This window comes from Salmo trutta, chromosome 5, assembly GCF_901001165.1.
Source record: "Salmo trutta chromosome 5, fSalTru1.1, whole genome shotgun sequence".
NCBI classification, from domain to species: Eukaryota; Metazoa; Chordata; class Actinopteri; order Salmoniformes; family Salmonidae; genus Salmo; species Salmo trutta.
The window spans coordinates 58,752,068-58,775,470 of record NC_042961.1 but is presented as its reverse complement, the minus strand read 5'-3'; the positions used below and the strand labels follow the sequence as shown (position 1 = coordinate 58,775,470).

General features: G+C 46.0%; 1 pseudogene; it reads left to right on the top strand.

Annotated features, from left to right (window-relative positions):
* The first annotated feature begins 22,497 nt into the window (after positions 1-22,497).
* The window catches only part of LOC115194999 (wiskott-Aldrich syndrome protein family member 3-like), an 18,022-nt pseudogene continuing 17,116 nt past the window's right edge, over positions 22,498-23,403 (top strand).

The window sequence follows — 23,403 nt, the reverse complement described above, 5'->3', positions numbered from 1 at the left end:
CGTTGAAAGTCACTGAGCTCTTCAGTAAGGCCATTCTACTGCCAATGTTTGTCTATGGCGATTGCATGGCTGTGTGCTCGATATTATACACCTGTCAGCAACTGGTGAGGTTTGTTAGTTTGTCAATTAGGGTGTGCAGGGTGAATACGTGGTCTGTCGTACGGTCATTTAGTAAAAAGACAATTTGACATTTGCTCAGTACGTTGTTTTCACTGAGGAAATGTACGAGTCTGCTGTTAATGATAATGCAGAGGATTTTCCCAAGGTTGCTGTTGGCGCATATCCCACGGTAGTTATTGGGGTCAAATTTGGGGAAGAAGCCATTGCTGAGGATGATGTTAAATGGTTTAAGTATAGCCAATTGGAATTTGTGGTCTGTATATTTTATCATTTAATGTAGGGTACCATCAACACCACAGGACTATTTTGTCCCGTAGTTCATTCAATGTAGTTGGAGAATCCAATGGGTTCTGGTAGTCTTTAATAGTTGATTCTAAGATTTGTATTTGATCATGTATATGTTGTTGCTGTTTGTTCTTTGTTATAGAGCTAAACAGACTGGAGAAGTGGTTTAGATAACTCTTTGTGTTGTTGATTGTTTAGTGTGTTCCATTTTTTTGCAGAAGTAGTTAGATTCTATGGATGCTTCAATTACATTGAGTTGATTTCTGATGTGTTGTTCCTTCTTTTTCCATAGTGTATTTCTGTATTGTTTTAGTGATTCACTATAGGGAATCCTCATGTTTTCTGTTTCTCAGTTTTTGGTTCGATAGGTTTCTCAGTTCCTTTCTTAGGTTTATGCATTCTTCATAAATACCAAATCAAATCATATCAAATCAAATTTTATTGGTCACATACACATGGTTAGCAGATGTTATTGTGAGTGTAGTGAAATGCTTGTGCTTCTAGTTCCGACAGTGCAGCAATATCTAACAGGTAATATCTAACAATCACATTTGCTAACCATTTGTCATTGTTGTTAATTTTCTTTCTGTTTGAAATGTTTATATTTGATAGGAAAGCTGTTTATGTGGTGCGTTCTGCCACGCTGATCCTCAACACTGGAGCCCCCCAGGGGTGCGTTCTTAGTCCCCTCCTGTACTCCCTGTTCACCCACGACTGCGTGGCCGAGCACAACTCCAACACCATCATTACGTTTGCTGATGACATAACAGTGGTAGGCCTGATCATTGACAACGATGAGACAGCCTATAGGGAAGAGGTCAGAGACCTGGTCGTGTGATGCCAGGACAACAACCTCTCCCTCAATGTGAGCAAGGCAAAATAGATGATTGTGGACTACAGGAAAAGGAGGGCTGAAAAGTCCCCCATTAACATTGACAGGGCTGAAGTGGAGCGGGTCGTGTGTTTCAAGTTCCTTGGTGTCCACATCACCAACAAACTATCATGGTCCAAACACACCAAGACAGTCATGAAGAGGGCACGACCACACCTTTCCCCCCTCAGGTGACTGAAAAGATTTGGCATGGGTCCTCAGATCCTCAAAAAGTTCTACAGCTGCACCATCGAGAGCATCCTGACCGGTTGCATCATCGCCTGGTATGGCAACAGCTCGGCATCAAATCCCAAAAGAAAGAAATGATCTCACTCCAATACATTTTTATAGAAAGTTAGCAAAAATAGATAAGATCTTGGTACCATGGAAAGGAAAATACCTGTCTATTTGTGGAAAAATCACCCTGATTAACTCTTCAGTTATATCACAGTTGACCTATTTGCTTATGGTTTTGCCTACACCTAGTGACCTACTTTTTAAATTATATGAACAAAAAATCTTCAATTTTATTTGGAATGGCAGGCCAGACAAAATTAAAAGGGCCTATTTATATAACGAATATGAATTTGGAGGGCAGAAATTATTCAATATTAAAGCATTCAATCTTAGCCCTGTATTGACGCTTTGCCTGTTTGATGGTTCATCGCAGGGCATAGCGGGATTTCTTGTAATCTTCCGGGTTAGAGTCCCGCACCTTGAAAGCAGCAGCTCAACCCTTTAGCTCAGTGCGAATGTTGCCTGTAATCCATGGCTTCTGGTTGGGGTATGTACGTACAGTCACTGTGGGGACGACGTCCTCAATGCACTTATTTATAAAGCCAGTGACTGATGTGGTGTATTCCATGTTCCAGTCTGTGATAGCAAAACAGTCCTGTAGTTTAGCATCTGCTTCATCTGACCACTTTTTTATAGACCGAGTCACTGGTGCTTCCTGCTTTAATTTTTGCTTGTAAGCAGGAATCAGGAGGATAGAGTTGTGGTCAGATTTACCAAATGGATGGTGAGGGAGAGCTTTGTACGTGTCTCTGTGTGTGGAGTACAGGTGATCTAGAATTTTTTTCCCTCTGGTTGCACATTTAACATGTTGATAGAAATTTGGTAGAACTGATTTAAGTTTCCCTGCATTAAAGTCTCTGGCCACTAGGAGTGCCGCCTCTGGGTGAGCAGTTTCCTGTTTGCTTATTTCCTTATACAGCTGACTGAGTGCGGTCTTAGTGCCAGCATCTGTTTGTGTTGGTAAATAAACAGCCACGAAAAGTATAGCTGAGAACTCTCTAGGCAAGAAGTGTGGCCTGCAATTTATCACAATATACGCAAAATCTAGAGACTTCCTTAGATTTCATGCACCAGCTCTTGTTTACAAATATGCACAGACCGCCCCCCCTCGTCTTACCGGAGTGTGCTGTTCTATCTTGCCGGTGCAGCGTATATCCTGCTAGCTGAATGTCGTCATTCAGCCACGATTCCGTGAAACATAGGATATTACAGTTTTTGATGTTCCGTTGGTAGGATATTTGTGATCGTACCTCGTTTAGTTTATTGTCCAATGATTGCACATTGGTGAGTAATATTGACGGTAACGGCAGCTTTCCTACTCTCTAGTAAATTGGTAGGAATGTCTCATCCTATGTTCAAGAATGGCCTTTTTCCCTTTATTCAGATTACACCTGCTCACTTTCGGTTGTTTGAAAAGGAAATAATCTCCAAAATATCGTAATTTTTTTAAACAAGCCTTAGAAATTTGGTTGCAATTTCAGTTTAATCCACCTGAAAAGACAGAACAAATAATACAACAAATATTGTGGTTAAACTCAAATATACTAATTGATAAATAAAAACACATTTTTCGAAGAAATGTTTAAAAAAAGGTATAATTTTTGTGGATGAAATCATAAATAGGACTGGTGGAGTGATGTCACACATGCAGCTAACACATATATGGAAATGTCTGCTCTACCCAAAATTACAACCAATTAATTGCAGCATTACCACAAAAATGGCAGAGGCAAGTAGAAGGGGAAAAAAGTAAGGAACTTGTATGTCGGCCCTGTATTAAAGAAAAGTGTGATAAATATAACATATACCAATTTCATTTAAGGACCAAAAAACGGACAGCTGTACCATTATAAATTGCAAAATAGTTGGGAAGAGATTTTCGATGTACCCATTCCATGGCACATGGTTTATGAATTGATACGCAAAACAACACCGGATTCAAAACTTAAAATTTTACTATTTAAATTGCTATACAAAATTCTTGCAACCAATAGAATGTTATATTTATGGGGATACAATCTTCCCAGCTCTGCAGATTCTGCTGTGAGGAGGCAGAGTCATTAGATCATTTATTTTGGTATTGTCCATATGTAGCTTGTTTTTGGTCACAGGTCCAGGAATGGCTGAAGAATTGCAACATTTACCTAGAACTAATGCTGCAGATAGCAATACTGGGTGATTTGAAAAGCCATAGTCAATCAATCAATAATATAATAATTATTTTAGCAAAACATTTTATTTTTAATTTACAATATGTAGAAGCTATGAGAATAGAAAGGTTCAGTACTTTTGACAAGCATCACAGCACAGTTGAAAAATATATGGCAAATAGAAATCCAAAATGGATGATGTTGAGAGATAGATGGGAGGGGATGAATGGAGCTGAAGGGTGGGACTAATAACAAGATAACCAATGTAAAACATACGGGGTCTGTAAAATGTATATAGGTTCAGATATTTTGTGAAATAGCACAGTTACAAATAGAAATCAAACTGGATGGACATCAGAAATAGAGGAAGGACTAAAAACAAACAAAATATAACTATTTTAAAATAGATTGTCTGTAAAATGTGTATAATATGTATAAACTGAAGGTAGAAGCCTGAGTGTTATTGTTTATTAGTTTACTTCAATTGGGGGAAGGGTGGTTGGGTTTGCGGGGAATAATAAAAATGTATTCTAAAAAAAGTATGTATGTCTATATAGGTATGTGTATGTATATATGTGTATATGTGTATATGTATGCATGCGTGTATGTATATGGATATATATATATTTACAAAAAAAGATATATGGGGGATTGGAAATGATGCAGACAATTACATTGATGGAAGCAACAATCTTTCCGCAATATTAAGTTGATCCACCACTTAAAAAAAAAAAAAGAAAACAGCTCAGCATCTGACTGTAAGGTGCTACAGAGGGTAGTGCTCTACAGAGGGTAGTGCTCTACAGAGGGTAGTGCTCTACAGAGGGTAGTGCTCTACAGGGGGTAGTGCTCTACAGAGGGTAGTGCTCTACAGAGGGTAGTGCTCTACAGAGGGTAGTGCTCTACAGGGGGTAGTGCTCTACAGAGGGTAGTGCTCTACAGAGGGTAGTGCTCTACAGAGGGTAGTGCTCTACAGAGGGTAGTGCTCTACAGGGGGTAGTGCTCTACAGGGGGTAGTGCTCTACAGAGGGTAGTGCTCTACAGAGGGTAGTGCTCTACAGAGGGTAGTGCTCTACAGGGGTAGTGCTCTACAGAGGGTAGTGCTCTACAGAGGGTAGTGCTCTACAGGGGGTAGTGCTCTACAGGGGGTAGTGCTCTACAGAGGGTAGTGCTCTACAGAGGGTAGTGCTCTACAGAGGGTAGTGATATGGGAACTGCTCAGCACCTGACCGTAAGGTGCTACAGAGGGTAGTGCGAACGACCCAGTACATCACTGCTCAGATGGTAGTGCGTACGACCCAGTAAATCACTGGGGCCAAGCTTCCTGCCATCCGGGACCTCTATACCAGGCGGTGTCAGAGGAAAGCCCAAAAAAGTGTCAAAGACTTCAGTCACCCAAGACCCAGACTGTTCTCTCTGCTACCGCACGGCAAGCGGTACCGGAGCGCCAAGTCTAGGTCCAAAAGGCTCCTTAACAGCTTCTACCCCAAAGCAATAAGACTGCTGAACAAAGAATTACATTGACCCCCCCCCCCCCACCCATTTGTTTTGTACACTGCTGCTACTCTCTGTTTATTATCTATGCATAGTCACTTCCCCCTACCTACATATTACCTCGACTAACCTGTACCCCTGCACACTGACTCAGTATATAGCCTCGCTAATGTTATTTTGTTGTTTTGATTTTACTTTTTACTTTAGTTTATTTCGTAAATATTTTATTTCTTGAACTGCATTGTTGGTTAAGGGCTTGTAAGCAAGTGTTTCACTGTTGTATTTAGCTCATGTGACACATACAATTTGATTTGATTCTCTCGGTGCATGTCCTTCGGGAAGGGGTCTCGCAGGTCTGGGCTGGGTGTTCGTTGCTCTGTTGCTCCTGTGTGAGGTGCTGGGGCTGCAGTTGAGGGTGACATCCTTCAGGGTCCTGGCAAAAGTTGGGATTGCTGACTTGTAAAGGTGGACCAGGTCGTAAAGGCTGTTCATGTCCAGGGTGGAGTGGTGGGTCAGGTAGACGTTAGGTTTTGAGGCACAGTCCTGGGAAATGTGTGCATTCACCTGCTGTATGGTGGCAGGGGGAAAGTATTTCCCTGGTAGCAGGGTGGAGATAACCACTTGTGCGCTGGGGAAAGTGGAAGAAGCTTTTTCAATCACTCCCTTGAGTGCTGTGGTCACTCTTTCCTGCTGGGCTCTCAGGTCGTTTGTGCCTGTGTGAATTATGATGTGGATGGGGGACCCTAGCCTGTCCTCTGAAAACAGCTCCAGGGCATACCTACTGTTTGGGTACCAGAGTTTGGCCACTTTGTGTTTGGGAAAATGTTTATTCTCTTGAATGTATTTCCCATTTGAGTCATTGAGGAGCACGATCTCCGGCTTTTGTGTGTCCTCAATGGATGTGTGGGGGTCGTCAGGAGGGCTATCGGGGGAGCTAACAGGAGGGCTGTTAGGAAGGGGTGGGGTCTGTTGGGTTCGTGGGTTCTGTGTTGTCTGTCCCATTGTGGTGTTGAGGTTGTGGTCCGGGTCGTAGGTGGGCTGTTCTGCTGGCTTCTCTGGGGGAGTATCCTGCTCTCTGTTACACCTCAGCTTCCTCACCTCATCCTTCACTGCTGTTAGCTGTGCCGTGTGTTCCTCTCCTCCTCCTTCACTGCTGTTAGCTGTGCCATGTGTTCCTCTCCTCCTCCTTCACTGCTGTTAGCTGTGCCGTGTGTTCCTCTCCTCCTCCTTCACTGCTGTTAGCTGTGCCATGTGTTCCTCTCCTCCTCCTTCACTGCTGTTAGCTGTGCCATGTGTTTCTCTCACCTCCTCCTTCACTGCTGTTAGCTGTGCCGTGTGTTCCTCTCTCTCCTCCTTCACTGCTGTTAGCTGTGCCGTGTGTTCCTCTCTCCTCCTCCTTCACTGCTGTTAGCTGTGCCGTGTGTTCCTCTCACCTCCTCCTTCACTGCTGTTAGCTGTGCCGTGTGTTCCTCTCTCCTCCTCCTTCACTGCTGTTAGCTGTGCCGTGTGTTCCTCTCTCCTCCTCCTTCACTGCTGTTAGCTGTGCCATGTGTTCCTCTCTCCTCCTCCTTCACTGCTGTTAGCTGTGCCATGTGTTCCTCTCTCCTCCTCCTTCACTGCTGTTAGCTGTGCCATGTGTTCCTCTCCCTACTCCTTCACTGCTGTTAGCTGTGCCATGTGTTCCTCTCTCCTCCTTCACTGCTGTTAGCTGTGCCATGTGTTTTTCTCTCCTCCTTCACTGCTGTTAGCTGTTCCATGTGTTCCTCTCTCTCCTCCTTCACTGCTGTTAGCTGTGCCTTGTGTTCCTCTCTCTCCTCCTTCACTGCTGTTAGCTGTGCCGTGTGTTCCTCTCTCCTCCTCCTTCACTGCTGTTAGCTGTGCCATGTGTTCCTCTCCCTCCTCCTTCACTGCTGTTAGCTGTGCCATGTGTTCCTCCCTCTCCTCCTTCACTGCTGTTGGCTGTTCTATGTGTTTCTCTCCCTCCTCCTTCAGTGTTGTTAGCTGTGCCATGTGTTCCTCTCTCCTTCCTCCTTCACTGCTGTTAGCTGTGCCATGTGTTCCTCCCTCTCCTCCTTCACTGCTGTTGGCTGTTCTATGTGTTCCTCTCCCTCCTCCTTCAGTGTTGTTAGCTGTGCCATGTGTTCCTCTCTCAACCTATATGTCTCACCTCAGTCCGGTGTGTAGCCAGCTCTCTCAGAAAGCTGGGCGGGGGGGTTGTGGGTCTGTGCTGAGTGGAGTGTATGGACTAGCTCTCTGAGCTCCACCATCTCTCTCTCCAGCTCTTTGAATGTGTCTCTCTCAACAATGGAGGAGCAGAGCAGTTGTAGGACCTGGGCCTGTTCAGTGCTGGGGGAGCTCCTCTCAGGGCTGCTCATCTGCTGGGCAGTTTAAGGATGAGGTGTGATCAGACTCACTCAGGATGGGGGAGTCGTCACAGAAAGAGAGCTTTTCCTGCTGGAACTGCACAAGGATGCCCTGCACCATTACTGTCCCAGACTGAGGATGCCCTGCACCATTACTGTCCCAGACTGAGGATGCCCTGCACCATTACTGTCCCAGACTGAGGATGCCCTGCACCATTACTGTCCCAGACTGAGGATGCCCTGCACCATTACTGTCCCAGACTGAGGATGCCCTGCACCATTACTGTCCCAGACTGAGGATGCCCTGCACCATTACTGTCCCAGACTGAGGATGCCCTGCACCATTACTGTCCCAGACTGAGGATGCCCTGCACCATTACTGTCCCAGACTGAGGATGCCCTGCACCATTACTGTCCCAGACTGAGGATGCCCTGCACCATTACTGTCCCAGACTGAGGATGCCCTGCACCATTACTGTCCCAGACTGAGGATGCCCTGCACCATTACTGTCCCAGACTGAGGATGCCCTGCACCATTACTGTCCCAGACTGAGGATGCCCTGCACCATTACTGTCCCAGACTTGTACATGTTGACAGAGGTTGTTTCAATTTCCTCAATGTCTAGTTTCCACCCTGGGCCAATACCTTCTCTCTTGACAGTAGTGTGGTCTTATAGCACTGTGCCATGCTAGAGGGTGGTCTGTCATTCGTTCATTTGTTCATTCGTTTTGTCATTCTATACTGTATGTCACTCATTCTACCCATTCTCTCTCTCTCTTTTTCACCCTCTCCACCCTCTCCATTTCTCTCCCTCTCTGCTGCTCCTCCCTTTTTCATATCAAGACAAAATCGGAAGACTTCAAAGGAAACCATGGCAACGTCTCCCCGAAAAATAAAGGGGTGGACAGTGGGGGAAAGGACAGTTACTTTGCTTTCCCTGCCATTCCCTTCAGTCAGGGTAGTATTTTGCATAATTTGGGTTTAGGATTAGCGGTTTGAAGAGCGGTCGTAATTCCATGTGTGTGTAATTACTGCTACAATGGAACTCTTCCCCAGAGCGTCAACAAACACACATCAAAGAGTTGTGAGGGGGGAGGGGTCTACTCATAACTGTGGAATCAGGGCAGTTCAAATTCAAATGTAACGGTCCGCCTGTAGTCTACTTCTCGGTTCTCTGTCTCCTTTGTATTTTGGCGAAATATTGTCGAAAATATGGACTAAATCATGTGATTTTATTTAATTCAACCTTTTAATCCTGCCAATTCAGACAAGTCTGATCTATTTATATATTCTGTCTAATCAACCCGTGTGTTAGCCTAGTAGGGGCTTGACCCAGGCTGTTTGGCCATGTATAGCTAGCAGACACATGCCCTGTCTCTCTCTGTACCTAATAAGCTTGTGATTAAACTAATGTTAGACTAGCGACCTCCAGACTGTGTAGCAGGCTGCTCCACCACATCTCTCACAGTAGGAGGTTAGGGTAAACTCATCTCTCTCTGCATGTATCCATGTGACCTAGCTGTATTCATTCATCTCTATTCATTCAGAGGCTAACTAGCTAATTAGCCTAAGTGTTAGTGTTAGCGACCTCTAGACTGTGTAGCAGACTGGTGTCACAGTGGGTGGGTGGAGCGATGATGATGTTTATAACATTAGCTCTGGGACTTTAACATACATTCCTACAGGGAGGGAGGGAGGGAGGGAGGGAGGGGAAGGGAGGGAGACACCAGAGCTCAATGATACCACTTAGTCAGCCTTCTGTTTATCACCACCTTCATCCTTCCCCTTCTCTCACTCGCTGCATTTCCTCACCCCTCCTTCCTCCTGATTCTCACCCCATAACCCTCCCTCCCAGGGCACCCTCCCTGCTCTTCCTTATGGCCATGCCCTTCTTTCTCCCTCTCTTCACCCCACCCGTCCCTGTTGAACCTGCTCTTGCCTCACGCTCCTCCCCCCTCCCCTTCCCCATCCCTCCTGCTGGAGAGTAAGGTTGTCTGTAGGTCAAGTGAGATAAAGATAGTGTTTAGGCATTTAGTTTAGGAAATCCATCCAGGACATTTAGTTTAGGAAATCCATCCAGGACATTTAGTTAAGGAAGGCCATCCAGGGCATTTAGTTAAGGAAATCCATCCAGGACATTTAGTTAAGGAAAGCCATCCAGGACATTTAGTTAAGGAAATCCATCCAGGACATTTAGTTAAGGAAATCCATCCAGGACATTTAGTTAAGGAAAGCCATCCAGGACATTTAGTTAAGGAAAGCCATCCAGGACATTTAGTTAAGGAAAGCCATCCAGGGCATTTAGTTAAGGAAAGCCATCCAGGACATTTAGTTAAGGAAAGCCATCCAGGGCATTTAGTTAAGGAAAGCCATCCAGGTCCACCAGAAGTTATCCACTGTATTATGACCAGGTGACAATCACACTCACCTGTCTGGAAGTAATCCAGGTTAGAATCATCACACCATTAAAACAGAAGCTAGGACTCAGTTCACCCTTTATTCCATTAAACCTGTAGGCTTTATAGCCAATCTATAGCCAACACTGTGGTAGCTATTACTGTCCATTCAGAAAGTACTCAGACCCCTTCACTTTTTCCACATTTTGTTACATTACAGCCTTATTCTAAAATTGATCAAATAGATTTTTTTTACTCGATAAATCTACACACAATACCCCATTATGACAAAGTAAAAACAGGTTTTTAGAAATGTTTGCAAATGTATAATTAAATAAAATTATGAAATATGACATTTACATAAGTATTCAGAGTCTTTACTCAGTACTTTGTTCAAGCACCTGGCAGCGATTACAGCCTTGAGTCTTCTTGGGTCTGACGCTACAAGCTTGGCACACCTGTATTTGGGGAGATTCTCCCATTCTTCTCTGCAGATCCTCTCAAGCTCTGTCAGGTTGGATCGGGAGCGTCGCTGCACAGCTATTTTCAGGTCTCTCCAGAGATGTTTGATCGGGTTCAAGTCCGGCTTCTGGCTGGGCCACTCAAGGACATTCAGAAACTTGTCCAGAAGCCACTCCTGTGCTGTCTTGGCTGTGTGCTTAGGGTCGTTGTCCTGTTGGAAAGTGAACCTTTACCCCAGTCTGAGGTCCTGAGCGCTCTGGAGCAGGTTTTCATCAAGGATCTCTTTGTACTTTGCTCCGTTCATCTTTCCATCGATCCTGACTAGTCTCCCAGTCGCTGCCAATTACAAACACCCCCACAGCATGATGCTGCCACCACCATGCTTCACCGTAGGGATGGTGCCAGGTTTCCTCCAGAAGTGATGCTTGGCATTCAGACCAAAGAGTTAAATCTTGGTTTCATAAGACCAGAGAATCTTGTTTCTCATGGTCTGAGTGTCCTTTAGGTGCCTTTTGGCAAACTCCAAGTGGCCTTTTACTGAGGAGTGGCTTCCGTCTGGCCACTCTACCATAAAGGCCTGTTAGATGGAGTGCTGCAGAGAATGTTGTGCTTCTGGAAATTTCTCCCATCTCCACAGAGGAAATCTGGAGCTCTGCTAGAGTGACCAATTGGGTTCTTGGTTACATCCTGACCAAGGCTCTTCTCCCCCGATTGCTCAGTTTGGCCGGGCGGCCAGCTCTTGGTGATTCCAGACGTATTCCATGTAAGAATGATGGAGGCCACTGTGTTCTTGGTGACCTTCAATGCTGCAGAAATGTTTTGGTACCCCTCCCCTGATCTGTGCCTCGACACAAACATGTCTCCAAACTCTACAGACAATTCCTTCGACCTCATGGCTTGGTTTTTGCTGTGACATGCACTGTCAACTGTGTGACCTTATATAGACAGGTGTGTGCCTTTCCAAGTCATGTGCAATCAATTGAATTTACCACAGGTGGACTCCAATCAGGTTGTAGAAACATCTCATGAATGATCAATGGAAACAGGATGCACCTGAGCTCAATTTCGAGTCTCATATCAAAGGGTCTGAATACTTACAAAAATAAGGTCATTCTGTTGTCATTTTTTTATACATTTGCAAAAAAATTATATAAACCTGCTTTTGCTCTGTCATTATCGGGTATTGTGTGTAGATTGACGAGGAAAAAATGTATGTAATCAATTTTAGAATAAGACTATAACAAAACAAAATGTGGAAAATGGATGGGGTCTGAATACTTTCCGAATGCACTGTATGTATTAGTGGATTACATCTAGAGGTAGCAAGACGATCTCTCTTTCTCACGGTCTTTCTTTCTCCATCCCTATTTCCATGTCGCATTGTGTACCAGTGTTGAGCACGTCTAGGCAGGTTCCTCAGCATGTTGCTATAGCAACGGCCCCTTGGCTCGACGACACACTTTCTCTTCCCTCCTCTCTCCTCTCCTCTTCTGTCCTCTCCTCTCTTCCTCTCCAGCACTCGTTGACCTGCTGCTCTGTCCTACTAGCTTAAAACTACATCCACTACTGTAGCTATGACAATAGCAGCTACAGTAACACATATGCCTCTGAGGGAGAAATAGACAGAGGCAGAGAGAGAGAGAGAGAGAGAGAGAGAGAGAGTGAAAGAGGCAGAGAAATAGGCGGCGAGAGAGAGAACGAGATAGAGAGAGGAATAGGCAGAGGCAGAGAGACAGAAAGAGGCAGAGGCAGACGCAGGGAGAGAGAGAGACAGAGAGAGACAGAGCAGAGAGAATGAGGCAGAAGCAGAGAGAGACAGAGAGAGACAAAGCAGAGAGAATGAGGCAGAAGCAGAGAGAGACAGAGAGAGACAGAGCAGAGAGAATGAGGCAGAAGCAGAGAGAGACAGAGAGAGACAGAGCAGAGAGAATGAGGCAGAAGCAGAGAGAGAGAGAGAGACAGAGAGAATGAGGCAGAAGCAGAGAGAGAGAGAGAGAGAGACAGAGAGAATGAGGCAGAAGCAGAGAGAGAGAGAGAGAGAGAGAGAGACAGAGAGAATGAGGCAGAAGCAGAGAGAGACAGACACACTTAGGGTTCATCTACACATTTCATTAGTGGCCTGGTTTTTCCAGTCTTGGCAGGCAGTGTGTGTGCGCATGTGTGTGTGTGATTGTGTGTGTGTGTTTTCCCAGGTCAGCACTCTGGAAGTCAGCCATTCCCACAGTCTCTCCCACGCTTCCAAGATAATCACTATGACAATTACTATCACATAGATAACTGGCGTGAATACACACACACACACACACTATATACACACACATCCACACACACTAGATACACACATTCATACACAAACACACACACTGGTCCGACACGTCACACACACCGTCACAGTTAAAATCCCAGGTCACAAGAGAGCAAAGCGAGGCCTACAGCTCTATCTAACAGAACAGCTGTCAGGAGAGAGAGTGAAGCCTACAGCTCTATCTAACAGAACAGCTGTCAGAAGAGAGAGGGAAGCCTACAGCTCTATCTAACAGAACAGCTGTCAGGAGAGAGAGTGAAGCCTACAGCTCTATCTAACAGAACAGCTGTCAGCAGAGAGAGTGAAGCCTACAGCTCTATCTAACAGAACAGCTGTCAGAAGAGAGAGTGAAGCCTACAGCTCTATCTAACAGAACAGCTGTCAGAAGAGAGTGTGAAGCCTACAGCTCTATCTAACAGAACAGCTGTCAGAAGAGAGAGTGAAGCCTACAGCTCTAACAGAACAGCTGTCAGAAGAGAGAGTGAAGCCTACAGCTCTATCTAACAGAACAGCTGTCAGAAGAGAGAGTGAAGCCTACAGCTCTATCTAACAGAACAGCTGTCAGAAGAGAGAGGGAAGCCTACAGCTCTATCTAACAGAACAGCTGTCAGGAGAGAGAGGGAAGCCTACAGCTCTAACAGAACAGCTGTCAGGAGAGAGAGTGAAGCCTACAGCTCTATCTAACAGAACAGCTGTCAGGAGAGAGAGTGAAGCCTACAGCTCTATCTAACAGAACAGCTGTCAGAAGAGAGAGTGAAGCCTACAGCTCCATCTAACAGAACAGCTGTCAGGAGAGAGAGTGAAGCCTACAGCTCTATCTAACAGAACAGCTGTCAGGAGAGAGAGTGAAGCCTACAGCTCTATCTAACAGAACAGCTGTCAGAAGAGAGAGGGAAGCCTACAGCTCTAACAGAACAGCTGTCAGGAGAGAGAGTGAAGCCTACAGCTCTATCTAACAGAACAGCTGTCAGGAGAGAGAGGGAAGCCTACAGCTCCATCTAACAGAACAGCTGTCAGAAGAGAGAGTGAAGCCTACAGCTCTATCTAACAGAACAGCTGTCAGGAGAGAGAGGGAAGCCTACAGCTCTATCTAACAGAACAGCTGTCAGAAGAGAGAGTGAAGCCTACAGCTCTATCTAACAGAACAGCTGTCAGGAGAGAGAGTGAAGCCTACAGCTCTATCTAACATGTAGCTTCTTCAGAGAGAAAGATAGAGGGACAGAGAAGGAGGGACCGAAAGAGAGAGAGAGTTATTTGCAAAACCGTTTTTCTCTCTTTCCACAAGGACATCTTGATCCCCTATCATATGCCAGTTGTTGCGTGATAGGGTACTGTAGGGCTCTGGTCTAAAGTAGTGCACTATATAGGGAGTAGGGTGCCATTTGGGACTCATACAGTTGCCTCTCCAAATGCTGTCCTCTCCCCTGTGACCAGACAGCCCAGCATTAGAGCAGTAATAGCTCTGTAGTGGTCCGGCTCATTGGGCGCTGCACAGATCCCAGTCACACTGACACGAAGCAGCTTGACAGGAAATTGTTCCCTGCGGGCCTGACACCAGCCCAATGTCACACAGCTTAGTTATACTAACGCTGATCATAGATCAGATCCATGTCTCTGTATCAGTGGATATAGTTAGGAGATAGTTAGGTCAGCAGCATCCCACTGCTGGCTTGCCTCTGAAGCTAAGCAGTGTTGGTTCTGGATGGGATACCAGATTCTGCTGGAAGTGGTGTTGGAGGACCAGTAGGAAGCAGTCTTTCTTCTGTTCTAAAATTAATAATATACAACTCTGGAAAAAATTAAGAGACCACTGCATAATTATCGGTTTCTCTGGTTTTACAATTTATAGGTATGTGTTTGGGTAAAATGAACATTTTTGTTTCATTCTATAAACTACTGAAAACATTTCTCCCAAATTCCAAATAAAAATATTGTTATTTAGAGCATTTATTTGCAGAAAATGACAGCTGGTCAAAATAACCAAAAAGATGCAGTGTTGTCCGACCTTGAATAATGCAAGAAAATAAGTTAATATTCATTTTTAAACAACACAATACTAATGTTTTAACTTAAGAAGAGTTCAGAAATCAACATTTGTTGGAATAACCCTGATTTTCAATCACAGCTTTCATGCGTCTTGGCATGCTCTCCACCAGTCTTTCACATTGATGTTGGGTGACTTTATGCCACTCCTGGCGAAAAAATCCAAGCAGCTCTGCTTTGTTTAATGGCTTGTGACCATCCATCTTCCTCTTGATCACATTCCAGAGGTTTTCAATGGGGTTCAGGTCTGGAGATTGGGCTGGCCATGACAGGGTCTTGATCTGGTGGTCTTCCATCCACACCTTGATTGACCTGGCTGTGTGGCATGGAGCTTTGTCCTGCTGGGAAAAACCCATCCTGAGTTGGGGAACATTGTCAGAGCAGAAGGAAGCAAGTTTTCCTCCAGGACAACCTTGTACGTGGCTTGATTCATGCGTCCTTCACAAAGACAAATCTGCCCGTTTCCAGCCTTGCTGAAGAACCCCCAGATCATCACCGATCCTCCACCAAATGTCACAGACCTGGAGAGGCCTACAAGCCACAGTGTCTCGTACCCACTGTAAAATTTGGTGGAGGATGTCCTGGAAGAAAACTTGTTTCCTTCTGCTCTGACAATGTTCCCCAACTCTGAGGATAGTTTTTTCCAGCAGGACAATTAAAAATATATATATATATTTAACCTTTATTTATTAACTAGGCAAGTCAGTTAAGAACAAATTCTTATTTACAATGACAGCCTAGGAACAGTGGGTTAACTGCCTTGTTCAGGGGCAGAACAACTGATTTTTACCTTGTCGGTTCAGGGATTCAATCTAGCAACCTAACGCTCTAACCACTAGGTTACCTGCTGCCCCACCTGCCACAATGCTCTCTCTCCTCTCTTTCCCTCATCATCTCCTTACTGATCTCTCTCTCTCTCTCTCTCTCTCTCTCTCTCTCTCTCTCTCTCTCTCTCTCTCTCTCTCTCTCTCTCTCTCTCTCTCTCTCTCTCTCTCCCCAAGTCCCCCACCATGCTGTAGGTAAACCACGGTATAGAGCCCAGACATCTGTCTCTCTCTCTCTCCCCAAGTCCCCCACCATGCTGTAGGTAAACCACGGTATAGAGCCCAGACATCTGTCTCTCTCTCTCTCTCTCTCTCTCTCTCTCTCTCCCCAAGTCCCCCACCATGCTGTAGGTAAACCACGGTATAGAGCCCAGACATCTGTCTCTCTCTCTCTCTCTCTCTCTCTCTCTCTCTCTCTCTCCCCAAGTCCCCCACCATGCTGTAGGTAAACCACGGTATAGAGCCCAGACATCTGTCTCTCTCTCTCTCTCTCTCTCTCTCTCTCTCTCCCCAAGTCCCCCACCATGCTGTATGTAAACCACGGTATAGAGCCCAGACATCTGTCTCTCTCCTCTCTCTCTATCTCTCTCCTCCTCCCCAGTCCCCCACCATGCTGTAGGTAAACCACGGTATAGAGCCCAGACATCTGTCTCTCTCTCTCTCTCTCTCTCTCTCTCTCCCCAAGTCCCCACTCATGCTGTAGGTAAACCACGGTATAGAGCCCAGACATCTGTCTCTCTCTCCTCCGCTCTCTCTCTCTCTCTCTCTCCCCCAAGTCCCCCACCATGCTGTAGGTAAACCACGGTATAGAGCCCAGACATCTGTCTCTCTCCTCTCTCTCTCTCTCTCTCTCTCTCTCTCTCTCTCTCTCCCCAAGTCCCCCACCATGCTGTAGGTAAACCACGGTATAGAGCCCAGACCATCTGTCCTCTCTCTCTTCTCTCTCTCTCTCTCTCTCTCTCCTCTCCCCAAGTCCCCCACCATGCTGTAGGTAAACCACGGTATAGAGCCCCCAGACATCTGTCTCTCTCTTCTCTCTCCTTCTCTCTCTCTCGTCTCCTCCCCACGTCCCCACCATGCTGTAGGTAAACCACGGTATAGAGCCCAGACATCTGTCTCTCTCTCTCTCTCTCTCTCTCTCTCTCTCTCTCTCCCAAGTCCCCCCCACCATGCTGTAGGTCAAACACGCTATAGAGCCCAGACATCTGTCTCTCTCTCTCTCTCTCTCTCTCTCTCTCTCTCTCTCTCTCCCAAGTCCCCCACCATGCTGTAGGTAAACCACGGTATAGAGCCCAGAATATCTGTCTCTCTCTCTCTCTCTATCTCTCTCTCTCTCTCCCAAGTCCCCCAACCATGATGTAGGTAAACCACGGTATAGAGCCCAGACATCTGTCTCTCTCTCTCTCTCTCTCTCCTCTCTCTCTCTCCCCAAGTCCCCCCACCATGATGTGGTAAACCACGGTATAGAGCCCAGACATTCTTCTCCTCTCTCTCTCTCTCTCTCTCTACCCCAAGTCCCCCACCATGCTGTAGGTAAAACCACGGTATAGAGCCCAGACATCTGTCTCTCTCTCTCTCTTCTCTCTCTCTCTCTCTCTCTCCCCAAGTCCCCCCCACCATGCTGTAGGTAAACCACGGTATAGAGCCCAGACAATCTGTCTCTCTCTCTATCTCTCTCTCTCTCTCTCTCTCTCTCTCTCTCCCCAAGTCCCCCACCATGCTGTAGGTAAACCACGGTATAGAGCCCAGACATCTGTCTCTCTCTCTCTCTCTCTCTCTCTCTCTCTCTCTCTCTCTCCCAAGTCCCCCACCATGCTGTAGGTAAACCACGGTATAGAGCCCAGACATCTGTCTCTCTCTCTCTCTCTCTCTCTCTCTCCCCAAGTCCCCCACCATGCTGTAGGTAAACCACGGTATAGAGCCCAGACATCTGTCTCTCTCTCTCTCTCTCTCTCTCTCTCTCTCCCCAAGTCCCCCACCATGCTGTAGGTAAACCACGGTATAGAGCCCAGACATCTGTCTCTCTCTCTCTCTCTCTCTCTCTCTCTCTCTCTCCCCAAGTCCCCCACCATGCTGTAGGTAAACCACGGTATAGAGCCCCAGGACATCATGTCTCTCTCTCTCTCTCTCTCTCTCTCTCTCTCTCTCTCCCCAAGTCCCCCCACATGCTTTAGGTAAACCACGGTATAGAGCCCCAGACATATGTTCTCTCTCCTCCTCCTCTCTTCTCCTCTCTCTCTCTCTCTCTCTCTCCCCAAGTCCCCCACCATGCTGTAGGTAAACCACGGTAATAGAGCCCAGACATCTGTCTCTCTCTCTCTCTCTCTCTCTCTCTCTCCCCACGTCCCCCACCATGCTGTGAGGTAACCCACGGTATAGAGCCCCAGACATCTGTCTCTCTCTCTCTCTCTCTCTCTCCTCTCTCTCTCCCAGTCCCCCACCATGCTGTAGGTAAACCACTGGTATGTTTATATCTTATTGAGACCCAGACATCTGTCTCTCTCTCTCTCTCTCTCTCATCTCTCTATCTCCCCAAGTCCCCCCCACCATGCTGTAGGTAAACCCACGGGTTATAGAGCCCAGACATCTGTCTCTCTCTCTCTCTCTTCTCTCTCTCTCTCTCTCTCTCTCCCCAAGTCCCCCACCATGCTGTAGGTAAACCACGGTATAGAGCCCAGACATCTGTCTCTCTCTCTCTCTCTCTCTCTCTCTCTCTCCCCAAGTCCCCCACCATGCTGTAGGTAAACCACGGTATAGAGCCCAGACATATGTCCTCTCTCTCTCTCTCTCTCTCTCTCTCTCTCCCCCAAGTCCCCCCACCATGCTGTAGGTAAACCACGGTATAGAGCCCAGACATCTGTCTCTCTCTCTCTCTCTCTCTCTTCTCTCTCTCTCCCCAAGTCCCCCCACATTGCTGTAGGTTAAACCACGGTATTATAGAGCCCAGACATCTGTCTCTCTCTCTCTCTCTCTCTCTCTCTCTCTCCCAAGTCCCCCACCATGCTGTAGGTTAAACCACGGTATAGAGCCCAGACATCTGTCTCTCTCTCTCTCTCTCTCTCTCTCTCCTCTCTCACTCCAAGTCCCCCACTGCATGCTGTAGGTTAAACCACGGTATAGAGCCCAGACATCTGTCTCTCTTCTCTCCTCTCTCTCTCTCTCTCTCTCCCAAGTCCCCCACCATGCTGTAGGTAGTAAACCACGGGTATAGAGCCCAGACATCTGTCTCTCTCTCTCTCTCTCTCTCTCTCTCTCTCTCTCTCTCTCTCTCTCTCCCAAGTCCCCCACCATGCTGTAGGTAAACTACGGTATAGAGCCCAGACATCTGTCTCTCTCTCTCTCTCTCTCTCTCTCTCTCCCCCAAGTCCCCCCCATGCTGTAGGTAAACCACGGTATAGAGCCACACATCTGTCTCTCTCTCTCTCTCTCTCTCTCTCTCTCTCTCCCAAGTCCCCCACCTTGCTGTAGGTAAACCACGGTATAGAGCCCAGACATCTGTCTCTCTCTCTCTCTCTCTCTCTCTCTCTCCCCAAGTCCCCCCCATGCTGTAGGTAAAACCACGGTGTATAGAGCCCAGACAATCTGTCTCTCTCTCTCCTCTCTCTCTCTCCTCTCTCTCCCCAGTTCCCCCCCCCACCCCCCCCACCATGCTTGTAGGGTAAACCACGGTATAGAGCCCAGACATCGTGCTCTCTCTCTCTCTCCTCTCTCTCTCTCTCTCTCCCAAGTCCCCCCACCATGCTGTAGGTAAACCACGGTATAGAGCCCAGACATCTGTCTCTCTCTCTCTCTCTCTCTCTCTCTCTCTCTCCCCAAGTCCCCCACCATGCTGTAGGTAAACCACGGTATAGAGCCCAGACATCGGTCTCTCTCTCTCTCTCTCTCTCTCTCTCTCCCCAAAGTCCCCCCACCATGCTGTAGGGTAAACCACGGTATAGAGCCCCAGACATCTGTCTCTCTCTCTCTCTCTCTCTCTCTCTCTCTCTCTCTCTCTCTCCCCAAGTCCCCAACCATGTCTGTAGGTAAACCACGGGTTATAGAGCCCCAGACATCTGTCTCTCTCTCTCTCTCTCTCTCTCTCTCTCTCCCCAAGTCCCCCACCATGCTGTAGGTAAACCACGGTATAGAGCCCAGACATCTGTCTCTCTCTCTCTCTCCCCAAGTCCCCCACCATGCTGTAGGTAAACCACGGTATAGAGCCCAGACATCTGTCTCTCTCTCTCTCTCCCCAAGTCCCCCACCATGCTGTAGGTAAACCACGGTATAGAGCCCAGACATCTGTCTCTCTCTCTCTCTCTCTCTCTCTCTCTCTCTCTCTCTCTCCCCAAGTCCCCCACCATGCTGTAGGTAAACCACGGTATAGAGCCCAGACATCTGTCTCTCTCTCTCTCTCTCTCTCTCTCTCTCCCAAGTCCCCCACCATGCTGTAGGTAAACCACGGTATAGAGCCCAGACATCTGTCTCTCTCTGTCCGTCCTTCTCTCCCTCATTTCCTCCTCCTCTCCATACTGATCTCTCCATATCTCTCTCTCTCCCCAGGTGAACCACCATGCCTTTGGTAAAGCGCTGTATAGAGCCCAGACACCTGTGTCGAGGTGCGGTACCTGATGGAGTCACCAGTGAACTGGAGTGTGTTACCAACAGCACCCTCGCTGCCATCATCAAACAGCTGGGCAGCCTAAGTAAGTAGTGTGTTTCAGGGTCACGTTTCCCTGAGGTACAGATCTAGGATCAGCTTCCCCTTCACAAAACCTAACGTTAACTTTTAATGGAGAAAATGCAAAACTGACCCAAGATCAGCGTCTAGGGGCTACTCCACTCTACACCAGTGGTGGTCGGTGCTGTTTATGATGAGGGAGGACGATTTTATTTTTAATGAGCATGACCTTATTTCTTTACAGCATATTGGATGACTGTCCTTCATATTCCACTCACCCAGCTCAATGTAACATAGATAGATTTAGGCTAGGTCGAGATCGAGAGGTACATTTGAGTAATCAAGGTGACAGACAGGGACATATTCAAAACCGCCTTGCACACTCTTGCCTGCATCTAGTTGATCTAGTGTGTAATCATTAGTTCAACAGTGCAAACAAGAGTTTCTATTGAAAAAATTCAGTTAGGTTAATCGCCGTTTTGTTCCGTTTGCTTTCATTTAAGAAATGTTTTTTCAACAGAATTGGCCGAATGAATACACCCCTGATCATGTGTACACACAGTTCACTTTCATAGCAGCCACATAAAAACAGCATCATCACTTTTTTTTAAGGGGGTAGATCAGCTTTAATATTACAGATAAATTGTAGATTCCATCAATATAGTCACTGCATCATTTCCAATCCCCCATATATTATTTGGTAAATGTGTATATATATATGTATACACTGCCAGTCAAATGTTTTAGAACACATACACATTCCAGGGTTTTTCTCTATTTTTACTATTTTCTACATTGTAGAATAATAGTGAAGACATCAAAACTATGAAATAACACATATGGAATCATGTAGTAACCAAAAAAAGTGTAAAAATATTATAAAATATATTTGAGATTTGAGATTTTTCAAAGTTCCCACCGTTTGACTTGATGACACCTTCAATTCTCGGGCCGACTCTTTTCTCTGTATATATCAATGATGTCGCTCTTGCTGCGGGTGATTCTTTGATCCACCTCTACGTGTCTTTGGCAGATTAAGATGAAGATTAATCTTTATGAAAAATTCTCTGTAATTATTATTACGTGATTAAACTACTTAATCATGTAACTGTAATTAACTAGGGCACCAAGGAAAATATTCAGATTACAAAGTTATAATTTTCCTAATATAACTTTCAGATATTTTAATATCTGATCACTTAGTCTTCTGATTAATGAATTATTCTTTACCTCACGTTAGTCTCATTCCAAACAACGTAAATTGTTGGTTATCTGCACAAACCCAGTCTTCACTATGAGTCATCCATACATCAATTGTCTTAAAATCATTTATTTACTAACTAAGTACTCACAGAAATGCATAACACAAACAAACAAAGTAGATATGGTTACAAGGAAATGAAAGGGGAATGTGCCCTAGTGGGCTAAACCAGTATCGTGGCTTGGTGAACAAAAAGGGAAGTGGGGGTCGACTGAGCGAAGACAAAACAAAGTTCATAATTATAACAATTGAAATGCTAATCCTTTTCACATGAACACTCACTCATTCGGGAATAATTGCAATCAATATATATATATATTTACGCTCAGTGTGTCGTCGGGATCTCTGTTGAAAAGTTTGTTTCTGTTGGAGAGTTTGTCCGCCCTCGCTCTCTCTGTCGTGGTTAGAATGTATCGTTCAGAGTGACATTCATCCATGTTGTTATAGATTAGATGTTTCGGTGGTTGTCGATCTTCACGTTCAATGATACCGAATTCCTAGCTGCAGACTAGTAATTAGTATCAAAGATTTGTTCTTATTCTGTCGGTATCAATAGTCTAAGTTTAACCACGTGGTATGGTTAAAAGATTCAGCAATCTACTCAAACCTTAGCTTATACTCAGGTTTATGGTCTCTACAAAAACCTTGGCCCTCTCATAGTTATCGAGTTAAGCTGGTCTCGTCTCAACCCTTAGCCCTCTCGTTATCGAGGTAAGCTGGTCTGGTGATAGAAAACCCGGGTGGGGGTTTTATTCGGAAGAGCAGAAAAGGGCCTGTCCCATGACGCCAGACCATAACTGTGCTCATGGGCGGTCCTCTGATTTAGTTAAACTCCGAAGGGAATTGAAGTTTCCTTCATGAAACAGTCTAAAATCACATTACATAATTTCACAAATAGTTTCATCTTTACTCATTCATTTTATACAACCATTAGATGTAAGCCTCATAGCGGAGACACTTGTATCAACATGGTTATGGTAATGTAGCTGTATTGTCTCTCTTGAGCTTCACAAAATTGTACCAAACGGACCAGTTCGTAGCTGGATTCTTCACCGATCTTTTATACCTTCTCCAGAATATGAATATCGTTCAGTTCTCCAGTTCTGTGAGGTGGAAGAAATCCCTTTGTTCTCTCTATGAAACTCACACTCTCTATACTCTGGCCATGAGGAGCGGATCTCCTCCAGGAATTTACGACCTCTCTGACCACAGCAGCCTGAGTGTAGGAGACAGAGAGAGGGGGATTGTGCAGAGGTAGGGGGATGCTCGCTGTGTCCAAAGAGGGAAACGTCATGACAACACCATTCTGTAAACATCTGACCCTTCTTTGGACACTGTGTTAACAAACCTCCAAATGAGCTTCAACACCATACAACACTCCTTCCGTGGCCTCCAACTGCTCTTAAATGCTAGTAAAACAAAATGCATGCTCTTCAACTGATCGCTGCCCGCACCCCCCCCCCCCCCCCCCCCCCCACCCCCCCGACTAGCATCACTACTCTGGACGGTTCTGACTTAGAATATGTGGACAACTATAAATACCTAGGTGTCTGGCTAGACTGTAAATTCTCCTTCCAGACTCACATTAAACATCTCCAATCCAAAGTTAAATCTAGAATCGGCTTCCTATTTTGCAACAAAGCCTCCTTCACTCATGCTGCCAAACTTACCCTAGTAAAACTGACTATCCTACCGATCCTTGACTTTGGCATGCCATTTACCAATTAGCCTCCAACACTCTACTCAGCAAATTGGATGCAGTCTATCACAGTGCCATCCGTTTTGTCACCAAAGCCCCATATACTACCCACCACTGCGACCTGTATGCTCTCGTTGGCTGGTCCTCGCTACATATTCATTGCCTAACCCACTGG